This window comes from Sorex fumeus, unplaced genomic scaffold (genome assembly GCF_029834395.1).
Source record: "Sorex fumeus unplaced genomic scaffold, SorFum_2.1 ptg000061l, whole genome shotgun sequence".
NCBI lineage: Eukaryota > Metazoa > Chordata > Mammalia > Eulipotyphla > Soricidae > Sorex > Sorex fumeus.
Window position 1 is genome coordinate 8,776,420 of NW_026606118.1, and position 10,899 is coordinate 8,787,318.

Genomic DNA, 10,899 nt, shown 5'->3' on the forward strand with positions numbered 1-10,899 from the left:
ACTGAATGAGAGAAAATATTTGTATACCGTACATCTGACAAAGGACTAATAACTGAGACTCAATCACCAAAAAACCTAAGCAAATTCACTGAAAAATTATAAGGACTGACCAGCTGTATCTCCAAGGAAAATACCTGAGACAGCCAACAGGGGAACACACGCAAAACAATACTTCTCATCATTGGTACTCATCACTGATTACTCCTGGCGGTGCTCAGGGGACCACATGGGGTGCTGGGGATGAAATCCAGGTTGGCTGTATACACAGCAAGTGCTTTACCCATTGCACTATCACTTCAGCCCCATGAACTAAATTTTTTTTTGACAAAAATAGATATCATGAAAGTATATTTTGGGGTTATATAGATAAATAGATAAAAAAATAGATATCATGAAAGTATATTTTGGGGTTAAATAGACTTAGTTTACTGAACCACTTGGCTAACTGTATACTATTAAGCATGTTATTTATGAGTCTTCAAAATGATATAGTAAAAGAAATAAATGTAAAGCAATAAAAAAAATGACACATGTACATTATGGAACACCTCTTGGCTATTTTTTTTAAAATAGGAGGAACCAGTAAGATAATAAGGCAGCAGGGCACTTGCCTTACATGCAGTTGACCTGAGTTCAATTCCCAGCACCCCATATGATTCCAAGGCATGGCCATGAGTGACCCCTGAACACCGAACCAGGAGTAAGCGCTGAGCTCCGCTAGGTGTGACTCAAGTCCCACGACCCCTCAAACTAGGTAACTCTTTCCAACAACATGAATAGACAGATAATTCCATGCCTAGTGAGTTGTGCCAGAGGAGAGAGACATAACATGGTTTCACTCTATGTAGTACATGAGTTAAAAACAGAATGGGCCAGGGAGATAGTATAGGGTGGAAGGCACTTGCCTTGCGTGTGGTAGACCCCAGTTCGATCCCTGACACTGCAGGTGCTCCCTCAAGCCCAACCAGAGTGATCTCTGAGCACAGAGCCAGGAGTAAATCCTGAGCACAGCCAGGTGTGGCCCCACCCCCCCAAAAAAAATAATAAGATGGGCCTGTGGAGGTAGGTTAGTGGGTTGGATTCCTGCTTGGTGTATGAGCACTCTGGATCCAACCCCAGCTCTACCAAGAACTGCCTCCCTCCAAGCCCAGCCAGGAGGAGTCCCTGAGCATCACTGGGGTGGCTCAAAAGCAGAAAATGAAAAGGAAAAAAAGAAAAGAGAGAAAGAAAAGAAAAAGAAGGAAATGATCAAACCAGAAGCAAACGTTTGTACTATAGACCACTTAGTGGCGGCCAGAAGGGAAAGGGGAAGAGAGAGGGAGAAATGGGGACCAACAGGACAGTCACACAGTGGCAAGAGAACGGGACCTTCACATATACGCCCCGTGGAGGTATAACTCGAGTAGTAAATATACACATGCCACGTTTCACGGGTGCAAACCTGGAACCTACAGCACGCTGGACTGCAAAATCTAAAAAAAAATTTTTAAAGTTTAGATAGGAAAAAAAAATGTTTATGGGGCCGGAGCGATAGTATAGTGGGTAGGGCATTTGTCTTCCAGGTGGTGGAGTGGGGTTCAATCCCCAGCATCCCATATGGTCCCCTGAGCACTGCCAGGAGTGATTCCTGAGTGCAGAACCAGGAGTAACCCTTGAGCATCACTGGGTGTGACCCAAAGAGCCAAATATATATACATATATATATATTTTTTCCGTATCATTGCTACATATTTCCTGTCATAATCAGAGAGGCTGCAGCTGCAACAACGTCACTATCTCTGTCCTGGCATTTCCGTCTATGTCCCGTGGTTTCCCCAGTGGGCACACACCTTGGCGTGTCTCTCTTGAGGACCCCAACGTTCAGAGCCAGGGTGACAGATTTAGGACCAGTTCCCTGCGCCAAGAAGTTGATGGCAGGAGAGAGAGAGAAGGGCACCTGCGTCCACGGCATCAGCACTGACCGGGCAGGGGGGGCGCCGTCTCGCCCGGAAGCTTGCATTTGCCACATGCCCATGAAAGCCTGGTCTGCGAGCACGCTGCGAGGGGCCCGGCCTCGGGGCCACACCTGAGGGGGGGTAAGAGCTCACCCCTGGTGGGGTTCAGGGATTCATAAGAGGTGCCGGGGTCGATGCTGGATCAGCTGTGTGCAAGGAAAGCACCCAAACCCACTACACTGTCTCTCCTGCCCCCTGAGTAGAAACATTCTTTTCTTGCAAGGTTTTGTTTCTATTATTATTATTATTATTGCTTTTTTTTTGTCACACCCCGGCGATGATGCACAGGGGTACTCCTGGCTCTGCACTCAGAAATTACTCCTGGCAGTGCTCAGAGGACCATATGGGATGCTGGGAATCGAACCCGGGTCAGCTGTATGCAAGGCAAACGCCCTGCCCACTATAGAATTGCTTCAGCATCTTTTAAAATTAAAACAAAATTTTTTAAAAAGATTTTATTATTGAATCACTGTGAGACAGACCCTTACAAAGCTGTTCACGATTAGGTTTCAGTCATACTGTGTCCAGCCCCCATCCCTCCACCAGTGTACATTTCCCAGCACTAGTGTTTTTGATTATTGAGAAAGTGATTCTGTGTTAATATATTTTGGAGTTTACATGGAACAGGTAAGGCCTATATATGTAAGATTACCCCTTACACCCTATATAAACGCTGTGGTTTACAAGTTGTTCGTGACTATTTGTTATAGGCATTTAATATTCCAACACTAATCCCACCTCCACTGTGTCCTTCCCTTCACCACTATTGTACAATGTTTTCACCAAAAAAGAACAGCACTCTATGTGGGTCAAGGCAGACACCAAATCTAATCTTACTTTTTTCAGTGTTTAAGTATTTTCTTTTTGCTTATTTGCTATTGATTTTATTTATGGGGGACTCCATCCAGTGGCATGGGAATGAGGGGCCGGAAACCAAGCCTAGACACGTCATTGTTCCACCCCTGAGTGACACGGTCAGCCCCGGTCTCTGCGCTTACAAAACATTGTCTCTGTCATCCTTTCAGGAGGAGAGCCGCTGGAAGGTGCTCGGGCCAGGGAGAAGCGCAGGTCTGAGAAGGGGCAAAGGTCAGACCAGGGCCTCCCCAAGCCTTCAGGATGCTGCAGTGCCTCAGCTCAAGGTGTGAAGGAACAGGGAGTGAGTTGCTCAAAGACATGACTCCATCGCTGTGCAGCAAAAGAAAGAAGTGTGATTCTATAGGAGAATGAGGGGCAAGAAACTGTGATTCAGGAGGAGGAGGATGAGAGGAAAGAAACTGTGATTCGGGAGGAGAAAGATGAGGGGAAAGTACTGGAATTAACGTCTGAAGGCAGAATTCACAATGCACATGTCCCTTGTCCTGATCTCGCTTCTTCTTTCTCTTTGCTTTGGTCTCCCAGTGGCTGGGGTGTGTGTGTGTGTGTGTGTGTGTGTGTGTGTGTGTGTGTGTGTCTGTATGTCTGTGTGTGTCTGTGTATGTGTGCATGTGTGTGTGTGTCTGTGTCTGCACGTGTGTGGGTATGTTTGCTATGTGTATGCATGTGTGTATATGTGTGTTTGTGTATGTATATATATGGGGGACATGTATGTGTGTATATGTTTGTATATGTATGTGTGTGCGTGCGTGTTTGTGTGCGTGTTTGTGTGGTGTGAACTGCACAGGAGTACAGTCCCCTGCTTAGCGTGTTAATAAGAAGGTGAGAGAATCGGCTGAGCCTATCTTGTCTCTGTAGACGAGGCAAGTGAGGAATCAAAGGCCCATGGGGGGTGCTGGGTACAGCCTCCAGCGGGCCAGGCCGTCCTCCTGCCACTGTGTGGGGGTGCAGGGGTGAACAGAGCTAGCACAGACCTGCCAGACTGGCGCCCTCCGCCCCCCCTTTTCCAAACACCGTCAGGCAGGTTTGCTTTGACCAATTGCTGGCTTTTGCCCTGCTCAGAGAGAAAGTCCAAGAGCTTTCCCCTCCCATAAAGCCCTGACAATTATATTCTCTCTCTCCTTTTATTTATTTTTTTTGGGGGGGTCACACATAGTTGTGCTCAGGGCTTACTCCTGGCAGGCTCGGGTGACTGTAGGGGTCAGCCTACATGCAAGGTGAGCAGTTTACCCCTGTACTACTGCTTTGGCCCCTGACAATAACATTTTTTGGGGGGGTCACAGGCTCTGCGCTCAGGAATTCCTTGAGTGCTTGGGGGACCATATGGAATACCAGGGATTGAACCCGGGTCGACTATTTACAAGGCGAACGTCCTCCCTGCTGTACTATTGCTCCAGCCCGACAATAATATTCTTGAATATTCTTTGTGCCAAAATGACCCAGGGGAATATCTGCGTGGGTCAGAGTTTCTAATTCTGCATATCTAGAATGAGGCTGAAGAATCTGAATTTTTCTCTTGGCATTTATTCCTCTTGGAAAAACTAAAGGGATAACAAAAACTCTCAAAGAAAGGGGCATGAGAGATAGTGCTGTGGGCAGGGCACTTTCCTTGCATGCACCCCCCACCCCCCGGGGTCAATCTGCAGCATCACATCCAGACCCAGGAGTGAGCCCTTGAGCACAGAGCCAGGAGGGAGCCCTGATCACTGCCCGGAGTAATCCAAAGACCAAAACCAAACTAACAAAACTCTCAAATACTCCCCGAGCAGGCATTTCTTTGGATGGCTTGGCCCCTATCTGCCACTCTGTCAATTTTTAACTCTACTTCCTTTTTCCTAACTACTTAAAATACACAAGTTTTAATTAAACTTGTGTTTAAGTAAATTAAACACAACTACTTAACTATTTCCTAACTTCCTAAGTACTCAAAAACATACAAGGGCTGGAGCGATAGCACAGTGGGTAGGACGTTTACCTAACACGTGGCCGACCCGGGTTCAATTCCTCTGTCCCTCTCAGAGAGCCCGGCAAGCTACCGAGAGTACCCCGCCTGCACGGCAGAACCTGGCAAGCTCCCCATGGCATAATCCATATGCCAAAAACAGTAACAACAGTCTCATAATGGAGACGTTACTGGTGCTCGCTCGAGTAAGTCAATGAACAATAAACAGCAGAGCTACAGTGCTACTTAAAACACACATAAATGGTTCTTGTGAAAAAAAAAAAAAACAAGAAACAAAGAAAAAATCCACATACTCTCATTACAGGCAATTACAATTGTCATGCCCACAAATACAGACACTTGGGCTTGATACTGGGACTGCACAGCCTGGATCACTGCTGTTACACTCATTTTTATTTTATTTATTTACTTATTTATTTTGCTTTTGGGGCCTCTCGGAGAGTCCGGCATGCTACCGAGAGTATCTTGCCTGCACGGCAGAGCCTGGCAAGCTACCCGTGACGTATTCGATATGCCAAACACAGTAACAAGTCTCACAATGGAGATGTTACTGGGCCCGCTCGAGCAAATCGATGAACAACAGGAAGACAGTGACAGTGCAGTACGGTGCTTTTGGGGTCCTTTCTGGCAATGCTCAGGGTTTACTCCTGCTTCTGCACTCAGGAATTACTCCTGGTGGTGCTTGGGGGATTATTTATGAGATGCTGGGCATTGAACTGGAGTTGGCCACGTGCAAGGCAAATGCTCTACCCGCTGTACTATTGCTCCAGCTTCTTCATTTTTGTTTTATATTTTATTTTTGTTGCCTACCAAAGAAAGTCAGGCAAAAAATCATAGAGGGAAATATATATATATATATATATATATATATATATATATATATTGTCTAAAACCCCACGTACCTTATCACTGTATCACTGTCCTCCCGTTGTTCATCGATTTGCTCGAGTGGGCCCAGTAACGTCTCCATTGGAGACTTTGTTGTTACTGTGTTTGGCATATCGAATACTCTCGGTAGCTTGCCGGGCTCTCCGAGAGGGGCGGAGGAATCGAACTCGGGTCGGCCGTGTTGGCTGCGTGCAAGGCAAACGCCCTACCGCTGTGCTTTCGCTCCACGTACCTTAACGATAGCACAGCGGTAGGGCGTTCGCCTTACAAGCGGCCAACATGGCCGACCCGAGTTCGATTCCTCCGCCCCTCTCGGAGAGCCCGGCAAGCTACCGAGAGTATTCGATATGCCAAACACAGTAACAACAAAGTCTCCAATGGAGACGTTACTGGGTCCGCTCGAGCAAATCAACGATCAACGGGAGGGCCTTTACCTTTATACATATATATATATATATATATATATATATATATATATGAGCCCAGCAAGCTACCTAGAGTATCCCGTCCACATAGCAGAGCCTGGCAAGCTACCTGTGACGTATTCGATATGCCAAAAGCAGTAATAATAACGTGTCTCATTCCCCTGACCCTGAAAGAGCCTCCAATACGGCAGCGTTGGGAAGGACGAGTAAGGAGAGGCTGCTAAAATCTCAGGGCTGGGACGGATGGAGACGTTACTGGCTCCCGCTCCAGCAAATTGATGAACAACAGGATGACAGTGACAGTGATTTTATTTTTAATCTCTTTTTGAAATTGGCGGGCCTCCCAATCTCAGTCGAACCCAATTCACCGGTCACCATGATACTCGGCCATGCCAGGCAGGGGCTCAAGGTTGGCCCTGCACCGAATGCCACTGAGATCCTACAGGAGCGGGTGACCAGAGTGACATCTTGCAGTGCTCCGGGGCTGTGCAGTGTCAGGATCAAGCCCGAGTGTCTGTATCTGCGATTGTAATTGCCCAACAATTACACTTTGACTGGAAAGAGTCATGGGGGGGGGGTGGCACAGGAGGTGACATGGTCATGCCTGCAGTGTTGCCAGTAACCCTGGATACGAGCACACAACAGCCGGGGATGTCAGGGAGACAATCTGGGGTCGGAACAGGGCACCTAGTTTATCTGTCACTGCATGAAATGACTTTCGGACTCTGGAGCCATTGACCCAGCATGGCTGACCTCGCAAATACGGACTGTTGAGACATTTAAATATTAAACCCTCTCTTCTCAGACGCCCCACCCCTCCCCTGCAGTGCACAGAGAACCCGCAGCCTGTACCCCTTCACTGCACAGAGGAGAGGGTTTCAGGGGAAGGGGTCTCTGTGGGGCCTCTGGTCCCCGGGTGTGGGGTCCCAAGGGGGCAGCAGGGAGCTGGGTGTCTGCATCCCAGACTGGGGATCCGGGAGTCCAGGAATGAGCAGCTCCCTGCTGACCCTGCTCTTAGCTCGCGGAGAGCTTTAGCAGGGGTTTGTAAGGAGATTACAAAACACCTCGGGCTTATGGGTTCTTCAGAGCGTCAAGAGTCCCCCTGGTACTAATCTTGGCCACTCTTGGGTGTTAGTTTCCTATTCTGTTATATGTCCCCCAGATGAATGCAATCTTTTTATGTCTATCCCTCTCTTTGACTCATTTCGCTTAGCATGATACTTTCCATGTAGTACCACTTGTATGTAACTTTCATGACTTCATCTTTTCTGAAGGCTACATAGTACTCCATTGGGGGGGATGGGGGGGTGGGAGGGATACTGGGACCTGTGGTGGTGGAAAATGGGCACTGGTGGAGGGATGGGTATTTGATCATTGTATAATTGAAACCCAAACACAAAAATTTGTAAGTCTACAACTGTATCTCATGGTGTTTCACTAATAAAAATAAATAAATAAATAAAAAAAAAAAGAGTCCCCCTGGCAAGAGGGAGAGAAACTAAAAAAACTGGAGCTTATAGTCCAGCGGGGAAGGCACTTACCTTGCAGGCAGCCTACCCAGGAATCATTGCAGAGGAGTAATTTCTGAGTGTGGAGTACTCAGGAATTATTGAGCACCACCAAGGAGTAATTCCTGAGTGCAAAGCCAGTAGAAACCCCTGAGCATCGCTGGGTGCTGTCCCAACCACCCCCAACCCTTCCCCCCGCAAAAAAAAAAAAAACCTAAAAGAAAGAACTGTTTGGGGCCAGATGGATAGCACAGCGGGTAGGGCGTTTGCCTTGCATGTGGCTGACCCGGGTTCGATCCCCAGCATCCCATATGGTCCCCCAAGCCCTGCCGGGAGTAATCCCTGAGCCCAGAGTCAAGAGTCACCCCTGAGCACTGCCAGGTGTAACCCAAAAAGAACAAAATCCAGCTTTGCACAGAGCTTTGCAAATGGGAACCTGGGGTTCAATCCCCGTATCATGATCCACCAAGCACCGCCACAAGGACCTCCAAGCAGGCTGGGTCTGGCCCTGCATCCAAAGTTCCAAGGTCACTCTGTTCCTGAGAGTCCATCACTGCTGACCGTCCCAGGAAGTGGCAGGGGGCCCTGATTTGTGGAGGCAAGTGCCAGGAGCACGGTCCAGGGAACTGTCACCACTGTGATTCAGGTGCGCTAATAAATCGTGTGGGTTGTCGATAGTGTTTCCAATGACCCAGGCTGGCAGTCGGAGCTGGTGGTGCCTCTGGGAAAACTCCCCCACGGCCCCTCACCTGCTTCTGGGAAACGCCATTGGCAAAAGGCTGAGCTGGGGGCCTGGATGAGAGAGCGCTGGGCTCATCCTTTGGACATGGGGGTTGGAGCATCCCTGGCCAGCACCACAGAGCCGCCTGAACTACTGGCCCGTGCAGGCTCTGCGGCCTCACCCACGGTGCCCCTCGGAAGGAGCACTGTGCTGACAGGGCAGCTTACAGCACTGCTCAGCTTGGAGGCACAGCCCGGCTGCCTTCAGGGGCGTTCCGGAGACTGCGGGTCATGCTATGGTGGTCAATGGGAACCGATAACAGGACACGGACCGACAGGGTGTGCAGGAGAGTGCAGGGACCGGAAGTGGAAGCGAGCCCCCATACCAGCACTGTGGAGGGACCGTAAAGGGGGTCCCCAGTGAGGTTTGGAGAGGGCAAATGCTTGGTGCAGAGGTGTCCTTGGGTCATGGTGCATCAGTTCCCTACCTGGACAGACGGGGCGGAGCTACCTAAGGAGGAATCAGGAGGATAAGGAGGAGGAGGAGGAGGAAGGGGAGGAGGAAGAGAAGGAGGAAGAAGGGGAATAGGAGGAGGGGGAGGAGGAAGAAGAGGAAGAGGAGGAGGTGGAGGAGGAGAAAGAGATGGAGGAGGAGGAGGAGAAGGAGGAGGAGGAGGGGGAGGAGGTAGAGGAGGAGATAGAGGAAGAGGAGGAGAGACGCAAAAAAGGGAATTTGGGACCTCAGGAGGTAGATAGACCCTCACGGTCAGATGGAATGTCTGTTGGAATTCCCTGGGGTTCAGGAGCCTTCATGGGCCATGGGGACAGGCAGAAGGGGATTCAGAAGGGCAGCATGGAGACAAAGGGTCAAGTCTTAAAAAGCCAATGTTGGCGGAGCGATAGTACAGTGGGGAGGGCTTTTTTTGTGCAAGGAGGGCCTTGCACGAGGCTGGCTCAGTTTCCAGCCCCGGCATCCTATATAGTTCTCCCCCCAGCACCACCAGGAGTAATTCCTGAGTGCAGAGCCAGGAGTAACCCCTGAGCATCGCTGGGCATGACCCCAAAAAGCAAAAAAAAAAAAAAGGTCAATGTTGGGGTTGGAGTGATGAAACAGTGGGTAGGGCATTTGCCTTACACACAGCTGACCCGGGTTTGATCCTCAGCATCCCAGATGGTCCCCTAAACAAGGCCAGGAATGATTCCTGGGCACAGAGTCAGGAGTCACTCCTGAGTGCTGCCAGGTGTGACACCCCCCGCCCCCCACTCACACACAAAGTCAATGTCAAGGGCTGGGGCTATTGCCCAGTCAGCAGGTCGGCTCTTGCCTTGCATGCAGCCAACCTGAGTTTGCTCCCCGGCATCCCATAAGGTCTCGTGAACCCGCCAGGAGTGATTCCTGAGCTCAGAGCCAAGAGCTCATCCTGAGCACTGTCAGGTGTGGCACAAGGACCAGAGGTGCCCCACGACACCAGAGCGCTCGGGCAAGGGGCTGGGGGCCTCCGAGAACACACCTAGACCTGTCTCAGAAGCTTCTAGAACACTTGGCCCTAAGGGATTTGTGTGTCGGCCAGAAGAGACTCTCACAAAAGCAGAAAGAGCACATAATTCCCACAGCCCTGGACAGAAGCCTGCAACAGGCTCTCAATCTCTGCGTTTGTGGGAGAGGGATGTCCAGAAATTTTGGGGGGGATGGAAGAGGTTGGAAATCACTGAGTGGGTCAGCGACAGAGCCCCCCTCCTCCCCCCCCCCCGCCCCCAGCATCTTCCAGTAGGGGTGAGGGGGAGCCCAGGAGGCTCAGTATTGGGATTTGACTCAGGTGTAAAATTTTTACTGTCCATTTCACAAGTGTGCAGAGAGATTTACAGGCCCGTGTGAGAGCTCATTAATGCTTCTGAAATTCTTTGATATTCGCAGATGAAAGGGGCCATTTAAGCACACAGCAGCATCCTCTAATGATGGAGCTTAACAGCCAGTGGGTTCTCCCAGAGGATAAACCATGGTCTGGGAGTAAATTCAGGAACTCTGGACGCTGCATTCAACACTTGAAGTGAAAATAAAGCCCGAACCATTGTCAGTGAAGGAAGAGCAATCCTTGCTGATAACGCCCTTCTAGGGTGACCTAAGGAGCACAGGCTGGGGGCATTTGAGCACCTCAAATTTGTTGATTTTTCAGTCAACTTTTTTTTTTTTATTAGTGAGACACCATGAGGTACAGTTGTAGACTTACAAATTTTTGTGCTTGAGTTTCAATTATACAATGATCAAATACCCATCCCTCCACCAGTGCCCATTCTCCACCACCATGAATCCCAGTATCCCTCCCACCCCCATATTCTCCATCCCACCCTGCCTCTGTGGCAGGGCATTCTCTTTTGTTCTCTCTCTCCTATTGGGTGTTGTGGTTTGCAAAAGAGGCAATGGGTGGCAATCATGTTTGGTCTATAGTCTACTTTCGGCATGCGTTTCCCATCCTGGGAGGATCCTCCCAACACCTTTTATTTGGTGCTCCCTTCTCCATCCCTTTCAG